The 27500-nt window shown below is 37.3% G+C and overlaps 1 protein-coding gene and 1 long non-coding RNA gene across 4 annotated transcripts in view; one reads left to right on the plus strand and one right to left on the minus strand.

The window, feature by feature from the left end:
* Positions 1-27500, minus strand: part of LOC106884093 (uncharacterized) — a 380074-nt gene that overhangs the window by 85499 nt on the left and 267075 nt on the right. The window contains exon 3 of the mRNA XM_052976276.2: positions 12794-12867. The gene's annotated coding sequence lies outside the window, so the exon portion shown is untranslated. The remainder of the gene's footprint in view (positions 1-12793; positions 12868-27500) is intronic.
* Positions 1-27500, plus strand: part of LOC149131147 (uncharacterized) — a 161808-nt gene that overhangs the window by 59931 nt on the left and 74377 nt on the right. For 2 of the 3 annotated variants that reach the window (XR_016238459.1, XR_016238458.1), the window contains 2 exons: positions 1721-1897; positions 7967-8505. This is a non-coding gene — a long non-coding RNA (uncharacterized LOC149131147). Of the gene's footprint in view, positions 1-1720; positions 1898-7966; positions 8506-13718; positions 13948-25368; positions 25554-27500 lie in introns of those variants that run through there. The other variant, XR_016238457.1, reaches the window with a different exon arrangement.

The following is a 27500-nucleotide window of genomic DNA, read 5'->3' on the forward strand; positions in this document are numbered from 1 at the left end:
ATATATATATATATATATATATATATATATATATATCAATAATTTATACAACATGTATATATATATATATATATATATATATATATATATATATATATATATATATATATATATATATATATATATATTCTTGTATCTGACACAGTGGATATGAACGCTGACACATTCAGCTTACAAACGTTTCATGTTCGTACCAGGAGCAGGCAGCGCTATAGATTGTAATTTAAACAAAAGGTACTTAGGTGAAATAACTCAGAAATGCCAGTGGCATGTATCTGAATTACTTATACAAACTACAGGCATACCAAACATCATACAACATAAAATACATATATACACACAAACATATGTATAGGCGCAGGCGTAGCTATGTGGTAAGAAATTTGCTTCCCAACCACATGGTTTCAGGTTCAGTCTCACTGCGTGGCTCCTTAGACAAGTACCTTTTACTATAGCCTCGGGTTGACCAAGGTCTTGTGAGTAGATTTAGTAGGTAGACGAAAACTGAAAGAATCCCGTCATATATATATATATATATATATATATATATATATATATATATAAAACCGTCATCAGCACGACCATAACACATTTTATATTCAGTAACCAAGGCTCATTGACTTATACAAAAACCGTTGAAGTGACATGATGATGAATAGAGTTCGAAACGTCGTGTAAATGCAATTGTTGAAAACATTAAAGATCCGAGAAATTATAGTCGTGTCTTTTAACCGGTTTTATACTAAGTCATTCCTCCATTTCATCAAATAGTCTAGCTAATAGTGGAATGGATGTAAGTATATGAGTGTATGTGTGGATGTGCGTCCGTATGTGACTGTGTGTGTTTCCGTGTACGCGCGGGTGTGTGTGTGTTTGTGTGTGAGTGTGTGACGGCTAAATGAAAAGTAAAGATGGCAGATAATTTGAGTTTACAAAACAATCAGATATTTTCCAGACAGCGACGCCGTTTAATTAATTTGAGATGATGGCTCAGATAATGGCTAATTTGTTGCACTTATTTTTTAAAAATCCCATTTTTATTACGATCATTACAAATGCCCTCTTATGTTTGTATGTATGTATGTATATATATACATGTGTGTGTCTATGTGTGTTTGTGTATACATGTATACGTACATAGGCTCCGAGAGAAGTTGTAAGGTGGTGCATAAACACTAAGTTCTGAGTGCACTGCTTCTTAAAGCAGAAACAACACTAAACTGACGAAGGTGACAATGAAACTCCTGTCCTTTGTCATTCCATCAATTTCATATTTCGCTCTGCACTCCAGTTCCTTCTCGTCAAGTATATAAAACTTTTGGCTAACACTGGTGGAGTGGCGAGGGGAGGCCGGTATGCATGGGCGACTACTGGTCTTCCATAAACAGCCTTGCCCGAACTTGTACCTCGCGGGGTAACTTTCTTGGTGCAATCCCATGGTGAGTCATGCATATATATATATATATATACATATATCTGCATGTGTATATATATATATATATATATATATATATTTACAAACACATGTATATGTGTGTGTGTGGGTGTGTGTGCGCGTTTGTTTGTGTGTGTGTGTGGGTGTGGGTGTGTACATATATATTTATATCTTCATACATTTATACGGCTAAATGTAAAAGTCAAGGGGATTATATTTTAAGGGAAATTTCGCTGCTATATTTAGGTCAACGAACCCTATAATGACTTTTTTTGTTTACTCAAGGTTCACCGTATACGTTTTAATATGACGTCGAATGAGATGGTAAAACGACAGATGTCTTCCTTAATGTGACGGCGTTTAATTAATTTCAAATGATTAATGATTATTCAGGAAGTTAACCGGAAGTATTCAGGAAATAAAGGAGTCACTTAGGGTTTAATGCGATATATGAGAATCAAGGTGATGATAAATATATTCCTTATTTCAAACACAATAATGCTTTTTTATTTTCATTAAATGTTTTTCGAAATAATATTTTTAATGTAGCTTCCCAATAAGCAACTTAAAATGAATTAGTACGCACACACACACACACACACACATACACACACACACACACACACACACACACACACACACATACACACACACACATACACACACACACACGCACACATGCGCGCAAAGTTTTGCAATAGTTTTGCAAATTATTGGCTTTATTGGTCAAGTTACAACATAAGCAGTAGAGGCGCAATGGCCCAGTGGTTAGGGCGTTGTGAGTGTTTATTGAGCGAAAACACCTAAAGCTGCACGAGGCTCCGGCATGGGGTGGTGGTGAACCCTGCTGTACTCTTTCACCACAACTTTCTTTCACTCTTTCTTCTTGTTTCTGTTGTGCCTGTAATTCAAAGGGACCAGCCTTGTCACACTCTGTGTCATGCTGAATTACCTCGATAACTACATTAAGGGTTAACGTGTCTGTGGAGTGCTCAGCCATCTGCACGTTAATTTCATGAGCAGGCTGTTCCGTTGATCGGATCAGCTGGGACACTCGTCGTCGCAACTGACGGAGAGCAACGAATTCTTTTTATAACCTGCACGTTGGAATTTGTTGTTGAAAAAAATAATCACGTATTCACCGTTATATCGTTGGTTAAGCAAAACAGATTAGAATTAATTTTTTTCTCTGCCTCTCCCTTCCCCTCTGTCTGTCTGTCTGTCTGTCTGGCTGTCTGTCTGTCACTCTCTCTCTCTCTATATATATATATATATGTGTGTGTGTGTGTGTGTTATATAATGTATGTATATGGATGTACTTACATATATTTGTAGGAATCTGTATGTGTGTGTATATATATATATATATATATATATATATATATATATATATTCAGAGAGAAGAAGAGAGACAAAGACAGAGAGGGAAAGAGAGAGAGAGAGAAAGAAAGAAAGAAAGACAGAGAAAGGGAGAAAGAAAGAAAATATATGTACACACCGTATATATACTTATATATATAATGATACACACACACACATGTATATATATATATATAATCACAAACATGCAAATATATGTGTATATCCCGGAGCATGTGTGTTAGCGTGGGTGTTAATTGAGTGCACGTGGACCACCTTTTTTTTTTCAAATGTGTATTCATCACACGATTTGAAATAATTTTTTTCATATTAGACCCTTTTATATTTAATTTGGCGAGAATCAAGTTCCTAAGTTCGTTAACGCTTCAAAACCCTTTCTGTATGGAATCAATGTGTTGGAGTATTGTCGTGCATTGAGCACTTAGCAGTAAAGTCGCATGAAGAGTATTCTAGGATTGATACAGTGCGATCTCCGGGTTGAATAATACACGCTTCACCCGTTTCATTCCAATTCTTCGTGGGTACCCCCCACCGCGCACGTGCGCACACAAATAGGCAAACACATAAACACATACACACACAAACACACTCACATACATATATATATTTACATACATACAGACAGAAAGATAGACAGACAGACATCTAACATAGGCGCAATCGTGGCTGTGTGGTGAGAAACTTGCTTCTCACATGGCTCCGGGTTCAGTCCCACTGGGTGGGAATCTTGGGCAGGTGTCTTCAACTATAGCCTCGAGCTGAGCAAATATTTGTGGGTGGATTTGGTAGACGGAAACTGAAAGAAGCCCGTCGTGTATATATATATATATATATATATATATATATATATATATATATAATGTATGTGTGTGATTTTGTGTGTGTTGGTGTCTGCATTTGCACCGTATCACCGGTAGACAACCGGTGTTTATATGTTCACGTCCCCGTAACTTAGCGGTCTGCTGAAAGAGTACGATCTGTCTCCCATTTTTCCTCGTTGTTTACATATTTAACGCGTTTGTTCACGCATTTCATGTTATTTGCACCGTTGGTGACATGCCGTACCCATATATGCATGTATATATATATATATATATATATATATATATATATATATATATATATATATATATATATATATATGTATGTATGTATATATAATATATATATATATATATATATATATATATATATATATATATATATATATATATATATATATATATATATATATATATATATATATATATATATATATATATATATATAATATATATATATATATATATATATATATATATATATATATATTATATATATATATGGGAGAATTTACGAAAAAAAAACAACAGACGAAGACAGGTGGTGTAAACAACAAATGGATGTATTAGTTTAACGCTCGGGAATAGAGAAAGTCTTTAACGTTTCGAGCTACTCTCTTCAACAGAAAGAAAGGAGAAGTGCATGTTTCTCCCTCCTCGCCACCGTTTGACAACCGTTGGTGGTGTATTTACATCCCCATAACCTAGGGGTTCGTCAAAAAAGAAATGGATAGAATAAGTACTAGACTGCAAAAAAGTCCTGGGGTCGAAAACCCTTCAAAGCAGTGCTGCAGCATGGCCGCAGTCAAATGACTGAAACGAGTAGAAGATAAAAAAGATGAGATACACATACATATTTACATACATATACATATATATCCATATATATATATATATATATATATATATATATATACACACACACACATACACACGGTGCACACATTCTATTCACACAAAAACACCTATATACACATACGCGCAGACATTTTATTTACACATACATATAGATACTCACTCACAAACACACACACGCACGCACACACACACACATATATATACGTATATAAATATAGGAGTGTTAATTACATCATCCAATAGTCGCTTGACTGCTAGAAAGAGCAACCAAATCTCCCGAAAATGTCGTTTAGACAAAGTCACAATGTTTATTGTGATCAAGGAGTCCTTGCTCATAGACAGATGTGGTGATGGCCACGGCTGGAATGCGTTTGATTAGAGGTTTTGATGCATGACAAACGACATGAGGCGAACAACAGCCACACACAACAGCAACAGAAACACAGATACAAACGTAGAGAGCGAAATAACGAGCTATCTCCGGCATAAAGTTTCCTAGCTACTTATTTATTCCTTCTATCCATCCATACATTAACGACCGGCTGCTTTGCTCTCATATTAGTAATACACACACAAGCATCAGTTCAGCGATATTATGGAACAACAGCAACACTATAAAACTGGTTTTCTCCGATCTTAGCGACATCAGCTCTCCGTAGCCACCTTTGTTTTTGTGTTAACTAATTCTTTATTGTCGTCGTCATCGTCCTCTCCGTTTTTATCACATCTTTGACCACCCCTACCTTTTTCTCTTTATCCTTCTTTCATATTCCTCCTCCTGCTCCTCCTTTCTCTCTCTCTCTGTCTCTGTCTCCTCCTCTCTCAGTCTCTTTCTATTTACCTTCGCCTTTAACTTTCTCTCTCCCTCTCCCACAACAGGCTATTGAAGTGTCAACTGCTTACACCTTCAATTTCCCTCTCTCACGTTACTTACTTTATCTACTTCGTTCCTCTCTTCCTCGCTCTTATTCCCTCTCCCACTTCATTGTTTCTTCCTCTCTGTCTTTTTCTCCCTCTTCCTTTCTCAGTTTCTTTCTATTTCTTTTCTTTATCTCTCACTCTTCAAACCTTTCTCTTCGCGCTTCGTTTTCTCTCTCTCTCTCTCTCTCTCTCTCTCTCTCTCTCTCTCTCTCTCCAACTACAGACCACTTAACTATCATAGACTCACACCTTCTCCCCCCCCTCTCACATTACTTACTCTTTCTAGCTTACTACATTCTACCCTGTTCACCTTTCCCTCTCGCTATACTACCATTGTCTCTCTCTTTCTCTTTCTATCTCACGCTCTCTTTTCCTTTATCAATCTCTTACTATCTCCCTTTCTGGCCGTTCACTTTTACTCTCTCCCTCTCCTACTGTAGCCAGTTAAGTATCATCTACTGCCATCCCCACCTTCTCCCTCTACCATTGTTTCTCTTTCTTTCACTCCCTCCCTCTCTCTCTCTTACTGTTTCTCTGCACTTTTACTTCCTCCCTTCCTTTCTCACTCTCTTACTATTCCCCCTTCTGGTCTTTCATATTCTCTCTCCCTCTCCCACTATAGGCCACTTAAGTATCATCTACAGACGTTTACACCTTCTCCCACTCTCACATTACTTACTCTATCTACCTTGATACATACCACTCTGCTCCACTATTCTCTCTCTGTTCCTTTCTCTTTTCTCCCCCTCTCTCCCCTTCTCAATTTCTTATTATTTCCCTTTCTTTTACTCTCTATCTTTCGCTTAACCTTTCACTCTCTCTCTCTCTCTCTCTCAATCAACAGGCTACTTTATCGTGACACCTTCCCACTCTCTCAATCTTACATACCTTACTCTATCTACATTCATCGCCTTTCTCTCACCTCACTCCACATTTCTTTATGCTTCCATCCCTCTTTTTACCCCTCTCAGTCTTTCGCTATTTCCCTTTCTTTCTCTCTCACTCTCTCTCTCTCTCTCCCTTTCCTATTCCTCTTTCGCTTTGCTTTCATTTCCCCCTCCCCCTTTACAGTCTTAAGTATCACATACTCAGGCCATCACCTTCCTTTCTATCTCCCTATACCACTGTTCTGTCTGTCTATTTGTCCGTCCCTCTTCCTCTTTCTCTCTCTCTTTCTCTCTAATACACCGTAAACCTCCACTCTCTCTTTTTCTCTCCCCTCTCCCATCTCTTCCTCTCTCTGTTCCCTTTGCTTCTCTGGCAATGTAACTACACATGTGCTATCGATGATATTTTTCCGGCTGACGAAGAGCGCTATGCTCGAAACGTTAAGCTCTCTCCTTTCACCGAGCGTCAAACTAATACACTTATTGTGGACATCCTCACGTTCGTTGTTTTTTCTTCTTTCCTTCGTTTTCTATTCGTCCGTTTATTTGAATTGACAATATCTCTCTTTTACCCCATCCATCTCTCTATCTGTCTGACTATCAGTCTATCTATCTATCTCTCTATCTGCCTGTCTATCAGTCTATCTATCTATCTCTCTATCTGCCTGTCTATCTCTCTATCTACTTATACATCTTTCATTGTCTCCAAAGCCTCACCCCCCAAAAAAAACAAAAAAACAAAACAATGTTCTGTTATAAACAAAACCCCCCAAAACACCTGTTTTTATATAAATAGGCTAGATCTCTGTAATTTCACAGATTTATATTTGACAAGTTCGAAAGACGAACGAAAGCGCTAATATATGTATAAAATAAATGAAAGAAGTTATTCTAAAATTCTGACGACTTTTTTTTCAATATTTACTTCTGTACATCACACTTAACACTCTACACACACACACACACACACACACACACACACACACACACACACACACACATATATATATATATATATATATATATATATATATATATATATATATATATACATATATATATATATATATATATATATATATATATATATATCTATATATATATATATATATATATATATATATATATATATATATATATATATATATATATATATATATATATATATATATATATATATATGGTGGTTGTCTACTCCTTATACAGAGTTTGACCATCTCCTTTACCCACACCTTATTAACATCATGGCATCTGATGTGACTTTTTAAACCAGTCAATGTTTTGAAAAGACATTCACATAGATTGCACATCCGATTTGGACCACTAACAGCTGCAGATAAGTTCTGATCTTTGTGGTTCTTAAAATGTCTTTTGTGGCTTCCGTTAGATTTGCTGGCCTTCTGGAATACATTGCATTGAAAGGTGTGCACAAACATATAGGCAGAATAGTTGGTGGAAGTTCGTTTTCCATGGGTTCGCAGATGAGATTTGAGGCCAGCAAACGAAAGGCATGGTCTGTCACAAACTGTGAACACAAAAAGACCATTGTGATTCACCTTCTTTGAGCGCAGCATTCTTCTTGAAATTTCTTTTGAGTCTTGCATGCATTATCCTGGATTCTTCAAACGCTTTCACTCCTCTCCACACTTTTGTTTGCCATCCAGCTCGATTCGAAGCAAGGGTTTGTATGTATATACATGACCGGCTTCTGTCAGTTTCGACTACCAAATCCATCCACGAAGATCTGGGCTATAGTAGAAGACATTTGCCCAAAGTTCCACGCAGTGGGAATGACCCTAGAATCACCCGGTTGCGAATCAAACATGGTACCATTAAATTCGTTTGGTAAATTGCATATACAAAGCACCAAAATGTCTCTCAATTACACGATTATCCTATTTTTCCAGCTTTTAAATCAAATCAAAATTGTCATATTGTATCTTTAAGCTCTAAATAATCGAATAGAAAAGAAAATGTGATTTGATATCAATAAAGCTGTTCTAGAAGATTCTGATTTTATGATGAATTAAAATAATGGTCGTCAGGATTTCTTATTTACAAATAAACGATGTGTAAAAGAGTATGAATTTTATTCCAGCTATTGCGATCATTTCGAAGAATTAAAGACAATTGATATCAATATTCATGGACATTTGCATCCAATTTTTTTTTAATAGTGCAATAAAGTTCTTCAATAAACGAATCGTCGCTGGAAGTAAAATTTGTAAAAAGATACTTTTGAGTTGAGCGATCAATAGGCGCCATCTTGTATAGCTTCACTTTCGCACCTGTATCAATATGTACATAGGCATGTGCACTCATATGTGCATACATGCAGACATAGATTACGTTCACACATGTGTATACATATCTATCTACCTATAATATAAATATATAACGTGCATACATACATATATATACACATATCTGTATATATATATATATATATATATATATATATATATATATATATATATATATATATATATATATATGGGAGAATTTACGAAAAAAACAACAACAGACGAGGACAGGTGGTGTAAACCACAAAAGGATGTATTAGTTTAACGCTTGGGAATAGAGAAAGATACTTTGGAATTAAGATAGATAGATAGATAGATAGATAGAACTTTCAATGGAAAATGTAATAATTTTAGGATATAAACAAGTAATCGTATCTTAGAAACTCAATATGGAAGCTATGTTAATTATGTAAACACATTTTTTTACTAGCTATTTAATCAGTTTCTATCGTAAATAACGTCTATACGGATGCATAAATAAATGTTCATATATTTATGCATATTTTTAAATATTTATATACGGGGTGTACATGCACGCGCGTACACACGTAAGCATATATGCATGTGCGTGTGTCTGTATATATGACTGTATGTATGTACATTGGAAATTGCGTAAAAGACGCTTTAATATATTTTGTTTATTGTAAAATTATTACGAATTCATTGCACATAAACAATAAAATTTTATATGGACCCCAAGGGAGTAAGGTCAAAGCGGTAACCCAGCATGGCCGCAGTTTAAACAAACAAAGGGGAAATCATGCAAAAGATAAAAGATAAAAGCGTTAAGATAACATTTAATAAGATCGAGCACTTACTGACCTCTACTGACTTGAATGTCTTCCAGGTGCACTGGAGCATAAATATGGCAGGAATCTTGATGGTATTTGATTCAGAATTCATAAATTCATCGAGATGGTTTTGAAACATTATTTCAACAGACCAATCAACTGTACATATACGTCTTGGCATACAACTGTCCGGTTCAGCTTCTGTTGGTTTGTGTCGTTTTGTGTTGTTTAAGTGTGTATTTGTGCATGAGTAAACACGTATTTAACGTGAAATGCCAGTTGTATGTATTGGGTAACGGGCGTGGGAGCAGGGCTTTCATTATGTGCTAATACAGTTGAGAAACCTCGGATTCTGACTGACAAATATTGTCGTTATTTCAGTGAGTGGTTAAAATAAAATTTTAAAAATTTAATGGAAAAAAATTTTGCAGTTCATGGATAAGTTTATTAGGAACAAATATTCGCAGACACGTACAGATACCTACAGGCATACATAATACATAATACATACCAGTATTGTGTGTATAATAATTCTTTCTACTAGAGGCACAATGCCTTCAATTTTGGTGTTCAGTGTTCAACTGGTACTTAATTTATCGATCCCGAAAGGATGAAAGGTAAGGTAAAGTCAACCTCGGCAGAATTTGAACTCAGAACATGAAGACAGACGAAATACCGGTAAGAATTTCGTCCAGTGTGCTAACGACTCTGCCAGCTCGCTACCATTCATTGTGTGTGTATAAGAAATAGAGTGTTGCACTCACCATCTAACGATCATGATTTCAATTCCTGGATCGGGCGGTGCATTGTGAAAAACAACGCGGAAGGGAGGCCCCTAACCAGGCCTTTCACGACATCCTTAAAGTCAGGGACTTTCATCACCCACTCGTATATATATATATGTGTGTGTGTGTGCTTGTGTGTGTGTGTGTGTGTGTGTGTGTGTGTGTACATATACATATGTGCTATATATATAATCATGTACACACACACACACATTTTAGTATTCGCATGGTGTAGAAGGCTGACCATTCATAGAATTTACGATGAATGCTCTCAGCAATAAGCCTTCTTGAATTAATTTGTTATTTTCCGGATCGTATTTACTGAAGAAACCTGTTATTCAAGATATTTTCTCAAACCTGAATTCACCATGGAAACAATATGTTTGAAAGAGGCAATAACAACATCGAGGAAGAACCGAAAAGGATAAAGAAAATCCTATTAGACGTGGGCATAGAAGAAACTGAATTATATCATATATTGAATATCGTGTTCCTATGAATATAGGTCAGAATGTGTTGCAAAGAAATATACATATCAGTTTTAATCCGCATAAGTTTTCGTGCCTATATCAATCCATCCATTTCCTCCAGTCACTGTTCTATGGAGGGTTGTTGTGGGTAGAGTCTTAAGGTACTTCGTCCATAGGGTCATATTAGAAGCGCAGAGCGCCACGAGAGTACAAATTAGGTGGGCAGTAAAAAGCACTTCAAGGACACACTTAAAGCCGCACTGGAGAGCTTTGAGATCAACCCTGACATGATGCTCTTCCAGTCGAAACCGGAATCATCATGAGCTTCCCGGTGGACTTGCTTTGCCTTGCCTTTTGTACCAGTGTAAAGCAGATGTTCAGCTCATACAAGGTAATCCATGACCAGTCTGGAATATTTCTTAAGTTTCTGGAGCATTTTTACCAAGTTTCTCCGAAAAGTTTTATTGCATGGCAACCCACCAAATTATCTTCACGTTTTGACCGCATTCTACAAACGAATCAGCTGTGATAAGCAGTATTTGGTAAGATATATTCAAAGTGCTGTTACAACTACATGTTTCAGTGAGGTATAACAAAGGTTGGCAGGTCAGCTTATTAGATGTTTAGTAATAATAATGATATACTAACATTGCAATAAACTAAGAGAGTTATAAGTGTTTTTCTTAAAAGTGTCTCAAAACTGGAATGCGCCGCATATGTTGCTATTCTGTAAGATTAGCCCGCCAGTGATTATAACAACGACTACAATAAGACAATTATAAACTGTGAGAGTACAAACTGTAAGGAATGGCTGTGTGGTAAGAAACTTGCTTCCCAACCACATGGTTCCGGTTTCAGTCCCACTGCGTGGCACCTTGGGCAAGTGTCTTCTGCTTATAAGCCTCGGGCCGACCAAAGCCTTGTGATTGGATTTGGTAGACGGAAATTGAAAGAAGCCTGTTGTATATATATATATATATATATATATATATATATATATATATATATATATGCATTTGTGTGTATATGTATGTGTGTCTGTTTGTCCCCCAACATCGCTTGACAACCGATGCTGGTGTGTTTACGTCCCCGTAAATTAGCGGTTCGGCAAAAAGACCGATAGAATCAGTAGTAGGCTTACAAAGAATAAGTCCTGGGGTCGATTTCTTCGACTAAAGGCGGTGCTCCAGCATGGTCGCAGTCAATTGACTGAAACAAGTAAAAGAGTAAGTGAAATATATAATTAATGATATTGCTTAAGACAAAAATTATTCCGTTTTTAAGATTCTGGCAACAGCATAAAATAGATTCGACTAGCATTGATAACGGATCCACTGAGTGGAGTTTGACAATGATCAAAGATATCGGAGATGAATATTTACTGCAGAGAATGAAGCACCATTTTGGCAAATAAACATCTGTTTATACTCCCACTCGACAACACACTGCTAGATAGTATCGCGAAGATGAAGAAATAAACAGGCAAAACAATAAAAATGCCATCATGGATTTAGAAAGCAGAAAAATGATGGTTGATTTATAGAAAATTATCAGTTTTATGAAGATACTTATCAACTGTAAACGAATAAATAAATAAATAAATAAATAAATAAATAAATAATTACGTTTCTCAGCAAAGAGAACGAAAGAAGAAAATATAAAAATTGTATAGAGATATATTAAAGAAAGAATACTTGAAAAGAAAGTTATCGACCTCAAAACATGAGCTGAAAGCTGTTAATGAGACACTCTGCCATCAGAAGTGTAAGCTGAAAGGAAAATAATTAACGAGAAATTCAATCGAAATCAATCAGCATTCTACAGAGATATAAAAGGAGAATCAATAAAAGTCAAAGAGGTTCTCTTTCATGAAGATACAGATTCATCATGGAGGGAATATTCTGGAGTGAGAAGAAAAAAAGTGTTCAACAAAGATACAATCTGGTTGGAAGAAATCTGAAATCTGCAATATGAAACCTGAAAAATTGCTCGTTTGTTACTTCAAGAATATACACTCTCTTTGCTTTATAAGAAAGCATATTTTTCTATACTCCACACATAGATAAAACACACCCTTCTATGTGAGAAACAGCTAGAGGGCATTATCAAAACGTAGAAGATATAAACCAAGGGTATACTTACTAATATTATCAAAGAATATTAGGGGAATATTCCTGTCAAAATCTTTGTAAAATGTAGGCATAACCAAACATGATCTGGAACAGAGAAATAGAACTATATTAGGGATCAGTTACCCAATAAATGCTTACATAATGTTTAAGATGTACGAAGAAGAAATGAAAAGGAAACTTTTATGCAGATGAATTTGAACTCAGAACGTAACGGCAGACGAAATACCTTTAAGTATTTCGCCCGGCGTGCTAACGTTTCTGCCAAATCGCCGTCTTCGGTCTTAACAGCTATTATGAAGGAATTACTCTCTTCACTGTAATGATTGCGTCCAATAGGAGAAAGCGCATGTATAAGTACATATTCTTTTCTATTCTTTTGCTTGTCTCAGTCATTTGACTGCGGCCATGCTGGAGCATCGCCTTAAAGAGTTTTAGTCGAAAAAGTCGAGCCCAGGAGTTATTCTTTGTTATACCAGTACTTATTCTATCAGTCTCTTTTGTCGAACCGCTAGTTTACGGGGGCATAGACACATTTGCACCGGTTGCCAAAGACACAAAGTCACAGACACACACACACACACACCTATATATATATATATATATATATATATATATATATATATATATATATATATATATATATATATATATATATACACGACGAGCTTCTTTCTGTTTCCGTCTACCAAATTCAGTAACAAGGTTTTCGTCGTCTCGCGAAGACACTTGCCCAAAGAGCCACACAGTGAGACTGAACCCGGAACCATATCATTGAGAAGCAAACTTCTTGCTACACAGCCACACCTGTGCCTATAGGTGCATCTAATTGATGTCACTTTGATTTAAATAAAGCACCTTTGTTTTTTTGCTTAGATTTGGAAACCAACTCTTTCTCTACAAAAATTACATTAATATTGCATTTTTTTTTTCTACAGAAATTAGCGACACAGTGTCTCAGAATGTCGGAATCTGCCGAGACCAGCAGAAAAATCAAGGGAAAAAAATACAATAACAAAATATTTCAAAGAAAATCTCTCTAGATTTGGAAGTGATGACAGCTTAAAAGTGCACGACCACGAGCATCAATCATTTATGTATTAATGAAATACATTATTGATTAAGTTAGCTAAGTTGATTAGTGACAGGAAGAAATACTTCATACAGGTTTGCGAGAATATGTTCTTACATTGACAGACTGATAGATAGATAGATAGATATATAGATAGATAGATAGATAGATAGATAGATAGATAGGAAGATAGATATTTGCTGGCGTATCAAATAAAAGCCGCAATGTCTTCATGCTATTCATTCATCACTTGATGATTACGGCATGATGTATAAGAACATGTACAAACACACAAACACCCAAGTGCGCCCACATACACTCTCACACACACAAACACACACACATAAGCATTTTCAATGACACAAACGCATATTTGTTGAAATACAATTTTCAGTTGAAAATGAATAGAATATGCTACCTATCTTTATATATAAATACATATATATATATATATATATATATATATATATATATATATATATATATATATATATATATATATACTTAATTCTATAATAGGATAAAATCTTTTATAAGAATTTATCAGCGTGAAAAAACCTCATGAGGAAAAATCATTTATTACCCAAAATATATTTATTTATACAAGGGCATTACTATACATGAATGCCTCACGCTATGAGGGACTCTAAGGTCAAACTACCATAATAAACACATTTTTACCGAACGCGAGGAAATGCAACTCTCAAAGCTACCCTCTTTTATCCCGTCCTCGGAGGAGGACGGGATAAACTGCCTGCATCAACTTTCTCTAAAAGCAGGTAGTAATTTTACCTTGTACTTATTCTTAGTGCAACTTTTCAAGAGTACAGTTCGGTTTTAACAGTTATTTTTTCAAAGCTATAATGGAAATGACAAAGGAGCATATTCGGCATATTTTGCTTTATGAGTTCAATAAAAAGCAACAACGCAACGGAAAGTGCGAAGAATATTAATGCAGTATATGGGGAATCGGACAATAAACGTAAGCCAGTGTCAACGGTGGTTTCAGAAATTCCGAGCCAGAAACTACAGCCTAGAGGACGAGCCTCGTCTTGGAGGATCTGTAGAACTTGACGAAGATGTCCTGCAAACTCTGGTGGAACAAAATCCCATCATAACTGCTCAGGAGCTAACAGAGAAGCTTGGATTTGGTCATTCAACCGTTCATCGACACCGGCATGCCATCGGAAAAGTCAGCATATTGATCAATGATATGTTCCTCACAAACTTTCCGAGACTAATCGCGCCCAGGGAGGGAACGTGTGCTCTTCTTTGCTGTCACGTGACACGAATGAACCGTTTTTGGACCAAAGAGTAACTGGTGACGAGTAATAGAGGTTCTCTATTAAAATGTCAAGCGCCGAAGACAGTGAGTAGGGAAAGGAGAAACATCCTAGGCTAAAGAAGATCTCCACCCGCGTAAGGTGTTGTTACCTGTGTGGTGGGATGTGAAAGGTTTAGTCCACTTTGAACTTTTAAACCGAAACCAAACGATAACAAAGGAGATCTAATGAGAGCAGCTTGAGCGGCTTAAGTCAACGCTAGAAGAAAAACGACCATCTTTGGTTTGAAGACCAAAGGTTTCCGGTCGTTTGACTATCTTCTACCGTGTAGAAATTGCCTGTTCTAGGGAATTTCTTTTGTGTTTAAATGTACACCATTTTATATTTTATATTGAGAATATGTTGTCTATTGACTTTCTTTAACACATGCTAGGCCACTGGTAGTGAAATTTGTAAAAATATTTGCTACTCCATATACACACACACACACACACACACATATATATATATATATATATATATATATATATATATATATATATATATATATATATATATATATATATATATATATAGGCGCAGGCGTGGTTGTGTGGTAAAAAGCCTATGGTAAGAAGCCTGCTTCTTTATGTTTGTCTGTCCTTGTATATCCCCTCTTTGTAACGCCTCTAATGGCGAATTTCATGAAATAAAGAAGCCTACTTTTAACCACATGGTTCCGAGTTCAGTTCCACTGCGTGACACTTTCGGCTAGTGTTTTCTACTATAGCCTCAGACAAACCAAAGCCTTGTGAGTGGATTTGGTAGATATCCATATATCTATGTATATATTTGTGTGTTTGTGTCTCTTTGCTACTCCGCAATCGCTTGACAACCGATCTTGGTGTGTTTATGTCCCCGTAACATAGGGGTTCGACAAAAGAGACCAATAGAAGTACCAGGCTTACAAAGAATAAATCCCGGGGTCGGTTTCTTCGACTAAACGGCGCTACTCCAGCATGGCCACGATGAAGATGACTGAAACAAGTAAAAGAATATATATATATATATCTGCTTCTCTCTCTCTCTCTCTCTCTATATATATATATATATATATATATATATATACATCCATCTATCTAGCTAGCTATCTACCTATCTATCTATGTACTTAATTTATCCGTTTGTTTGTCTGTGTATTTATCTAATTTTCTATTTATGTAACTATGTATGGATATATATTTACACACATGCATACATACATACATATATATATAGATAGATACATACATACACATATATATATTGTATGACACCTATTCGCTCCCTCTGTATAAAAGTACATATAAATAGCACAACTATGTTTGCATGTTTATACACACACATATATATATACATACATACAATATATATATATATATATATATATATATATGTCCACTCTACTGGTGAACATTATATATATAAATATATATATGTATATATATATATATATATATATATATATATATATAATACATACATATATGGGATTGGTTTGTCTCAGCTTCCATCTACTGAATTCATTTAAAAGGCTTTCGTCTGCAACGTAGTGGAACTGAACCTAGAACCACATGGCTGGAAAGCAAGCTTCTTACCACGCAGCCATACAAATTAACCTAAATCTCCTGCAAATCTTATAAGACCGCGTTGACAGTGTGTATAATAAATTATGTTGCACCTTACATGTATGTAGATTACCGCAATAGCTGCTGATAATCTCTTCAGTATTATACGTCATGTCAGCGAGTGTATATAGAGAGAGTGTATATAGAATGAGTGTATATAGAGTGAGTGTATATAACAGCTATACATTTGAAATGATTGTGGTTTTCGATTGTAGGTGAAATGAACGCAGTAACACTTGTGCGCCAGAGGCTAAAGTTTATTATAGTAATTTCGTTAGTGTATGGAGACTGTGAAAATATTAGTAGCACTAGTAGCAGCGGCAGGAGCAGCGGCAGTAGCAGCAGCAGCAGCAACAGTAGTAGTAGTAGTAGTAGTAGTAGTAGTTGGTAGTGGTGATGGGGCTGGTGATTGCAAAAATAGTCTTGGTGTTGGTAGTAGTAGTTGTCGAAGTAGCAACATTAGTTGTAGTTGCTGTAGCAACAGCTTTCTGAGTAGTACCAGCTGTAGTGGTGGCGGTGGTAGTTGCAGTAGTAATAACTGTAGCAGTGGTAGTAATACAACAGTAAAAGTAGTACTAGTAATGCTGGTAGAAGTAGTGGTAGTAGTATTAGTATTAGTAGTAGTAGTAGTAGTAGTAGTAGTAGTAGTAGTAGCAGGAGCAGCGTTAATGGTATTGGTGGTGGTGGTACTGGTATTATTTGTGGTAGAGGTAGCACAGCAAAAGTAGAAGTAGTAGTAGTTGTTGTAGTAGTAGTCGTAGTAATAGTAGTGATGGTAGTTGTAGTAGTTGTTGTGGTGGTGGTGGTTGCGATGGTTGTAGTGGCAGCAGCAGTAGCAGTAGTAGTAGTAGTAACAGCAGCAGCAGCAGCAGCAGTAGTAGTAGTAGTAGTAGTAGTAGTAATGAAAGTGAAAGTGAAAGTGAAAGTAGAATATTCAATTTGCTACTATCTTCTCTGGAGACTAACGATATTTTCCACACACAATTCAGTTATTAGTGACGGTTGTGCGTGGTAGGTGTCTGGGTGTGGGCGGTGTTTAAGGGTGGTACTGTAGGATGGCGACGGGACGGTGGTGTTGGTGGTAGAGATGACAGTCTTGGAGGTGGTGGAAGTCATTGTGGTGGTGGCGTGGCGCTTTTGGTTGTGGAAGTAGTGGTGGTGGTGTTGATGGTGATGTCTATGTATTGTTTGTGGTGGTGGTAGTGGTAGTGTTGGTGGTCGTAGGTAAATGACAGTGGCATAGGCGGTAGTAATTGCGGTTGTGATGGTGGTGGTGGTGGTGGTGGTGGTGGTGGTGGTGGTGGTGACTTCGGGAGAGGTGGTGAGATGTCCGTGAGTGCGGAAGTGGTAGTGGTGGTAGTATCGGACGGACAGTTCTGGAGGTGGCAATAGCTGTGGTTGTGGCGGTAGTAGTGATGGTGGTTATGGTTGTATAATGTTTGTGGTGACGGTGGTGGTTGTAGAGGTGGTGATGGTGATAGTATTGGTGGTGGTCGTGGTGGAGTTGATTCTAATTGTCGTCGTGTTAGATGCGTAGGCTGTGGTACTTGTAGTGGTGGTGGAGGTGGTTGTTGTGTTACAGTGGCTGTTAGTGGTAGTATGTGACGGTAGTAGTTTTGGTAGCAGCAATAGTGGTGATTCCGGCAGTAGTGGTTTCGAAGATAGTAGCGGTAAGGTTTCTCACGCAGTGTAGTACTGGTGTTAAGGTGTTAAGAGTGGTCAGTAATGGTGTTAAGAGCGGTAGTGGTGGTGGTGGTAGTGGTGGTGGTGGTGGTGGTGGTGGTGGTGGTGGTGGTGGCGGTGGTGGTAGTGGTGGTGGTGGTGGCGGTAGTGGTGGTGGTGGTGGTGGTAGTGGTGGTGGCGGTGGTGAAGCTGATGTCGATGATGCTGGTGGTTATGATGATGGTGACTAAGTTGATGTGGTGGCAATGATGCCTTGTAATTTACTGTGAAGTTATGATGATGACGACGACGACGACAAAGATGATGATGATGATGATAATGAGGATGAAGGGGCGGGGGAGGAGGAGGAGGATGACGATAATGATAATGATGATGATGATGACGATGATAACGATGACGACAGCGACGACGGTCGTGATGATGACGATGATGATGATGATGATGATGACGATGACGATGATGATGATGATGGTGATGACAATGGTTATCCGACGCGGAGGTTGATAATTGATGGAGGCGTCGCTTGTGTTGATGTGATGATGATGATGATGATGGTGATTACGGCATCAACACAGTTTCTCCACTGGTGGTGGTGGTGGTGGTGGTGATGCATTTTTGGTCAAGCATTAATCCTTCACATTCCTGTCCTCTCCACACTCCTCCTCCCACGCCTTTTTCTCCTCCGCCCACACCCCTGCCACCTCCGTCGACACCAGCTGCTGCCACCATCTTTACGACAGTTTATTTGCGTTCCTCCTCCTTCTCCTCTTCCTCCTCTTCCCTTGTTCCTTCTTTATTTTCTTTCCCTTTTTCTTTTCGTCTACCATCACTACCACTTCCTCCCTTATTCTTTACCCTCCTCCCCTACTACTACTACTTCTACTACTACTACTTCTACTACTACTACTTCTACTTCTACTACTTCTACTTCTACTACTTCTACTTCTACTACTTCTACTACTACTACTTCTTCTACTACTACTAACACCACCATCACTAATACTACTACTACTGCTACTACCACTACCACCACCACCACCACCACCACCACCACCACTACTACTACTACTACTACTACTACTACTACTACTACTACTATTGCTGCTGCTGTTCCTGCTGCTCAGCCCCCCCCCCCCCCCGATATGTCTTCTTTCAATTCCCCTCCTCCACTCCATCACCATCATCGTCACCACCAACACCACCACCACCAACATCACCACCACCAATACCACCACCACCACTTCTTCCACCACCACCACCACCACCACCACCACCACTTCTTCCACCAACACCACCACCAAAACCACCACCACCTTTGTATCCTCCTTCACCTAGCGTCAACTGTCGGTTCTCCCACCCTCCTACCCTCCCTCCTTCCCTCCACTTCATCCGCCCTTCCCCTCCCTGCCTTCTTCCCCTGCAATCTCCCCCCCCCGCCCTCCATCGCCCACCCTACTACCTGAAGCATCCTTTCCACCACCGGCCTCCATCCAACCCGGCTAAAACGGTCCACCCCGTTTGCCCTCTGCTCACACCTCGACGCTGATCTTTGGCACGTTCCCTGCTCGCCATGTCTGCCCTTTGCCTTCCGCATCCTGCCACCTTGCTCTCCGGCATCCTGCTCTCCGCTTCCCCCCCCCTCAATCCTACTTTACTCTCTCTCTTGCTGTCTTCTTCTTCGTCTCTCTCTCTCCCCTATCTATCTATCTATCTATCTATATCCTTCTTTCGAATCCTCTCTCTATTTCTCTTTGTCTATTTCTCTCTCCCGTTCTCTCCATTCTTAATTCTCGCTCTTGTTCCACTTTCTCCTTTTCTCCCTTCGTCTTTCAGTCTCTCTTTGTCTTTCTCTGTCTCCCTCTGTCTTTCTTTCTCTCCTTCCTCATTTTTGTCTCTCCGCCCCCCTCTCTCTCTCTAACACATATTCTTCTCTTTTTTCAGGTTTCTGTTTTACTCTCTGTCTCTCTTAGTCTGTCTCTCTACTTCTCTCTCTTTGCTCTCGCCCTCCCTTTCACTATTTACCTTCTTTCATTCTCTCCCTCTCACTTCTCTCACTCCTTTTCTCCTCTATCTCACTCTCTGTCTCTCTGTCCCTCTGTCTCTCTGTCTCTCTATATTCTCTCGCTCTCACTACCCCTCTCCTTACTCTCCTATCTTTCTCTCTCTCCCTCATTGTTTCCCTTCTATCATTCTGTCCCTCTCACTTCTCTATCTCATTCTTACTCTCTCTTTGTCTCCTCCATCTCTCTCTCTCTCTCTCTCTCTCTCGCTCTCTCTCTCTCTCTCTCTCTCTCTCTTTCGTTTCCTTCCGTTTCTCCCGCTCTCTCTTTCCTCTTTTCCGTTTTTCTCCCCTTTTCCTCTTCTCTCCTCCACAACTTTTCTCACTCTCTCTCTTTCTCTGATCCTCCTCCTACCCTTCTCCTTACTCTCCTCTCTCTCTCTCTCCCGAAGCCTCTCTTTAAATCCGTTTTATTTCATCTCGAACAAAAATAAATGGACGCCATCAAATGAGAAGGAGGAAGAAGAAGAAGAAAAAGAAGAAACGGTGGTGAAGCAACAAAACATAAAAGAGAAACGAAAACAAAACAGGAAAAAATCAAAAACAAAACACAAAAAAAGAAGCCCTCCACCCTGTGCCTCTCCCAACGATGCTTTGTTTTTCTCTTTCTTGTCCATTCTCTATTGCATTCATCTGGTGTCGCTGTCGTTGCAAAGGTACCACGAAATAAACAAACAAATATATAAGTGCATAAATAAAGAAATAAATTATAATAACAAATAAAAACAAAGAACAAATAATGATGACAATGACAAAATAACAATAATGTAATGATTGATAGTGATAATAAGGCTATGCAATAAATAATAGAATAAAAAAAACGGTGACGGAAACGAAGATGGCGGTGATGATGACGGTGACGACGACGACGACGATGACATCTGCTGCGACAAAACGGCGGCGGCGTCGGCAAGGGACGATAACCACCAAGAAGGTGGTGACAGTGGCGACAACCATAGCCGTGACGCTGATGACAATGACAATGATGATGATGATGACGATGATGATGATGGTGATGATGATGATGGTGGTGATGGTGGTGATGATGATGATGATGATGATGATGATGATGATGGTGACACTGATGATGATGATGATGATGATGATGATGACGATCATGATGATGATGATGATGAAAATGGAGAACTAAAAAAAAGAAGAGGAATATAAAAGCGAAAGCGAAACTAGTCAGTGTTAGAGAAAGGGAAAAGAGCGACGACGAAGAAGAAGAAAACGCGTTCAAACTAAACAACGACAACAACAGCAACAACAACAACAACACCGATGACAATGACGGCGAAAATCATGGCAAGACACAGGCGATTCATGACGGAATAAAGATGAGGTTGAAGAAGAAATAATCGAAATAGATTAATAAATGAATAATAAATAACTACAGCAATACTACTACTACTACTAATAATAATAATAATAATAATAATAATAATAATAATAACAATAATAATAATAATAATAATAATAATAATAACAATAATAATAATATTAATAATAATAATAATAATAATACTAAAAACAATAATAATAATAATAATAATAATACTAAAAACAATAATAATAATAATAATATTAATAATAATAATAATAATAATAATAATATTAATAATAATAATAATAATAATACTAAAAACAATAATAATAATAATATTAATAATAATAACAATAATAATAATAATAATATTAATAATAATACTAACAACACCACCAACAACAACTAATAATAATAATAGCAATAATGATAATAATAATAATAATAATAATAATAATAATAATAATAATAATAATAATAATAATAATAATAATACCAGGCACTAGCTCTCAAGGCTTCTGATCTTAATTGATTGGAAGTGTTATCATGTCCATTGTTTTGTCTTGGTATAAAAAGATGGGCTACAGCAAATATTCTGCTCAAAACCATAGATTTGCTTGTCAGCTGTTTGAGACCTTAACCAGTTGAACATGTCCCTCAGTGGCTGACGATATGTGCATCTCTGATCACGAGCAGAAGTAGTTGGGGAGCATCATAGCCATTTGTTGAAAGGAATTCTTTGGGGTGTGGATAATTCAGCTCTGGAAACATGGGTGTTCGTTCTACATCCTTACACAACCCTTATTCAGGAACCTTTTGAACGAGATTGGCTACTCGACTTGCAGAAACTTCTAACTGGGCCCCACCTGCAAGACATGCGCTGTTTATCTTGATATGAGATTAGAATGTCACACACATATGATTGTGATGCGTATGCCTAATGTACACTTTTCAGGCGGGTAGTCATGATGGGTATACTGAGCTTCGTATATTTATAATCCAGTGTCACTTTGATGGCATGTGCTGCTCCCTCACTCAATGATAACCCTTTCTACTATAGTACAAGGCCTTAAATTTCAGGGGAGGGGGTCTAGTCGATTACATGAATCCCAGTGCTCTACCGGTACTTATTTTATCGACCCCGAAAGGAATAAAAGGGAAAGTCGACTCAAAGTAGACCTCAGCGGAATTCTATCCCAGAACATAAAGACGGACGAAATACCGCTAAGCATTTTGTCCGGTGTCGTTTCAAATTGTGGTACGAGACCAGCAATTTTCGGATAAGGGGCTAAGTCCATTACAGTGCTCAGCCGGTACTCGTATTATCGACTCCAAAAGATAAAAAGTAAAATCAACCTCGACAGGATTTGAACTCATAACGCAGAAATGGACGAAATTTAGTTAAGCATTTTGCTCGGCGTGTTAACGATTCTGCCAACTCACAACAACAATTGAACTGAGCGAAACGTAGCAATGGAATACAAGTTCTAAATGATGGGCGTATAAGAGAAGCGAACGGAAAGGGTTACAAGTGTCTTCGTATTGTACAATACGGTCAAATGATGAACACCAAGGTGAAGGAAAAGCTTTCTTCTGAGGATTTCACCAGAAGACAGTAAAAGTTATGTAGATCCGCGATGAATGCGGGGAAACTTGATCATAGGCATCAACGCATGGGCTGTAGGTGCTGTATGCTACTGCGCAGATTTTGTGGAACAGACAAATGAGGAACTGTCATTATAGACAGAAAGATTAAGAAGATAATGGCTATGCATGGGTGCCCTTATACTAGAAGTAACGTAACGTGAGTTTTTACTGACCCGGGAAGGGAGATGTAAGAAGATTGATCGGAACAGAGGATAGTGATTGGAAATAGATGAAGTCTATTTCAACAACAACAGCAACAACAACAATAATAATAATAATGTTTTATCTGTCTGAGGTCCTTGTTGTGACTTGACAGATAGCTAAAGACTCCGCTTCATTTTTACACACACTATGTTATGAAGGAATAATAATAATAATAATAATAATAATAATAATAATAATAATAATAATAATAATAATAATAATAATATCGACCTGAAGAAAATTCTAACTGGGCCCCACCTGCGAGGTCATGCGCTGTTTATCTTGATATGAGATCACCATGTCGAGTACATATGGTTGTGATGCATGTGTCTGGTGTACCCTTATCAGACGGGTAGTCATGATGGGTATAATGGGCTTCGTATATTTTACCCCAGTGTCACTTTGATGGCATTGCATTGCTCTCTCTCACAAAATAATAATACTAATAATAATACTAATAATAATAATAATAATAATAATAATAATAATAATAATAATAATGATGATGATGATGATGATGATGATGATAAAGTAGACTCGAGCGATTAATGCAAATTTTTCATTGTGTAAAGACCAGACGATAGGTTACGAAGAACAGGATGCAAGTGTATAACTAAAAGAAAACCGTTTTATTCTTAACAACTCCGGTGTTTGCGTTAAAGGTTACATTAAGAGGAAGGTCAAAATATTATTTGATCATAGCGTAGAGACGTCTGCCATGTTCGATTATCTCTCGTTTATGAAGACATTGTTGATTATCTTACACAAACAAACTAATAAATCAATAATCCAGCTGTTACAGTTATTACAATTAGGTGTCGACTAATTGAGAGGGTTGCGATAGGATAGGGGTTTTGTTATAATTGCCGATCTTCGAAGTATCGTAACATGATAGCACTAAATATTTGCAGTACCTTCCTCTACGTACATGCACACTCACACACACACACACATACACACACACACACATATATATATATATATATATATATATATATACAAATACAAATATACACGTACACACACTCATTGCAAGGTTGTTAAAGCTAAAATGTGAAAATCTATTTGATTTTTTTTTTACCATACAAATAATCGTCTCTATGGCTTTGTGATAAAAAGCTTGTTTTCCAACCACATGGTTCTTGGTTCAGTCCCACTGCGTGGCATTTTAAGCAAGTCTGTCCTACTATAGCCAACAAAAAGCCTTGTGAGTAGACAAAAACTGAAAGATGAGTGCGTGTGTGTGTGTGTGTGTGTGTGTTTGTGTGTGTGTGTCTGTATGTGAGTGTGTGTGTATGTGTATATTTGTATTTGTATATATATATATATATATGTGTGTGTGTGTGTATGTGTGTGTGTGTGTGTGAGTGTGCATGTACGTAGAGGCAGGTAATGAAGGAAAAGTCCCATAAGTGACTTGTCTGTTTTCCTATGTTTTCATTCGGTTGTCTATAAAAAAAGTCCGTTTTTTTGTGCTTTGTTTATGTTCCCGTTCCCTTTTTGTCCACGATTTTTTGACGTCCTTTACCCAGATATGCATCTATATATACATGTAGATGTAGGTATGTACATATATATATGTATATATGCATATGCACTTGTGATTCATAGACTGATTTCAGCCTTTCGCTACTTTAATTGTTCGGTTATGATGTGTATCGTTTTAGAAAGGCAACGGTGGTAAAGAACGGTAACAGAAGGCGCAGGCGTAGCTGTAGAAGCTTGCTTCCCAACCACATGGATTCGGGTTTTGTCCCACGCCGCGGCAAGTGTCATTGGCCTGACCAAATCCTTGTGAATTTGTTTGGTAGACGAAACCGAAAGAAGTACGTATTGCAGGCGTGGCTGTGTGGTAAGAAACTTACTTAACGGTATTTCATCTGCTGTTATGTTCTGATTTCAAATTCCGCCGAGGTCGACTATGCCTTTCATCCTTTCGAGGTTGATAAATTAAGTACCAGTTACGCACTGGGGTCGATATAATCGACTTAGTCCGTTTGTATGTCTTTGTTTGTCCCTTCTATGTTTAGCCCCTTGTGGGCAGTAAAAAAATTAAATTAAAAAAAATAAGAAGCTTGCTTCCCAACAACATGGTTCTGGGTTCAATGCCAATGTGTGTACATGGTGGCTGTCTGCCCCTTGCAGAGTTTGATCAGTTTTACTACGTCTGGTTTCTCTTTCCTGGCGTAAGCTCTCAAATGACATTTAAGACTTGAAGGGCCTTTGAAGGGAGCTGATCACAAACACTGCAGCGATGTCTCATTTCAGCGTAGGCTGTATTTTCCGCTTGTTTATTATGAATGTTCAAGTGCCATTTTCAGTCCTCCAGGGGATTTGCAGGTTTTTTTGACAAACACGACTTCGGATCTGGTCAGCCGAAATGAAATATCAATAATTCATGTATGACTTGCTCGCATGGGTGAACTGGTTCGATCTCATATCAACCTGAGCTACGCATACTTTTGAGGATTAAGAACATTTAGAGAAGGAATGAGAAACAAAGTCGCAACGTATTGATATTAATCTCATTTCCACGAACTCTTCTTTTCACTGGGGCATGCTTAACTCTGTCAGTAACGCTGCTACCAAATCGAAGATCTCCACATTTCCTTCTCTGCCGTAAGTGAGTCAAGACTTTGGTAATTTAATTTAAGACACCTCAAATTTCATTTTAAAGAGAATTTCCAGCTTTGGCTTGTTGCATTTTTCTCTCCTTCTCAGCAGAAGTTCACCATAAAGCATTCGCTTAGAGATGCGCTCATTCAGTCATACATAAACACATTCATACATACATACATACATACATACATATATATATATATATATATATATATATATATATATATATATATATATATATATATATATTTCTTTTTTCTGATAGATTGATAAATAGATTAACAAAAATGCATGCATTCATACATACATACATACATACATACATACATACATATATACACACACACACACACACACACACACACACACACACACACACACACACACACATATATATATATATATATATATATATATATATATATATATATATATATACATATATATTTCTTTTTTCTGATAGATTGATAAATAGATTAACAAAAATGCATGCATTCATACATACATATATACATACATACATGCATACAGGTACACATACATGCATATATATATATATATAGACATACATCCACACGTACATATAAATACATACATACATATATATATATATATATATATATATATATGTGTGTGTGTGTGTGTGTGTGTGTGTGTGTGTGCGTGTGTGTGTGTGTGTGTGTTTGTATAAAATAGACAAATACAGGTATGTCAAATACTTTGCAACACAAATCCGTGATTTATCTAAATTATCTTCACCTTTAGAGGTCGCATCACAATGATAAAATGCCAACTTGGTTGGGAGCGGAACAATTGCATTACAGAATTATTCCTCATCCGTCCTTAACCTCTGATCCCGCGCTTTGATCAGAGTCATTATACACGTATAATAGTCCTGCTATTTAGCCCTCTTTAGTTTTGGACCTCACTCCTAGTTATCCCTCCGGGGAACTAGCTCAAAAGTCCTAGATTTTTAAGCTAGTATAACATAAATTATTGATTACTAAAATTATACTCACTTCCAGATAAAGAATTTATGTCGTTTTTATATTTTGTTTTTGGAATTTAACATACGGAAATAGTGTTATTTAGCGTTGAACATTTTACTTTATAAGTTCAGATTCAGCTATAGTGAGCTGTGCCTCTCATTCTTCCGACGTCCATAAAATTACGAACCAAT

The sequence above is a fragment of the Octopus bimaculoides genome, chromosome 25 (genome assembly GCF_046866305.1).
Source record: "Octopus bimaculoides isolate indiv1 chromosome 25, ASM4686630v1, whole genome shotgun sequence".
Taxonomy (NCBI): Eukaryota; Metazoa; Mollusca; class Cephalopoda; order Octopoda; family Octopodidae; genus Octopus; species Octopus bimaculoides.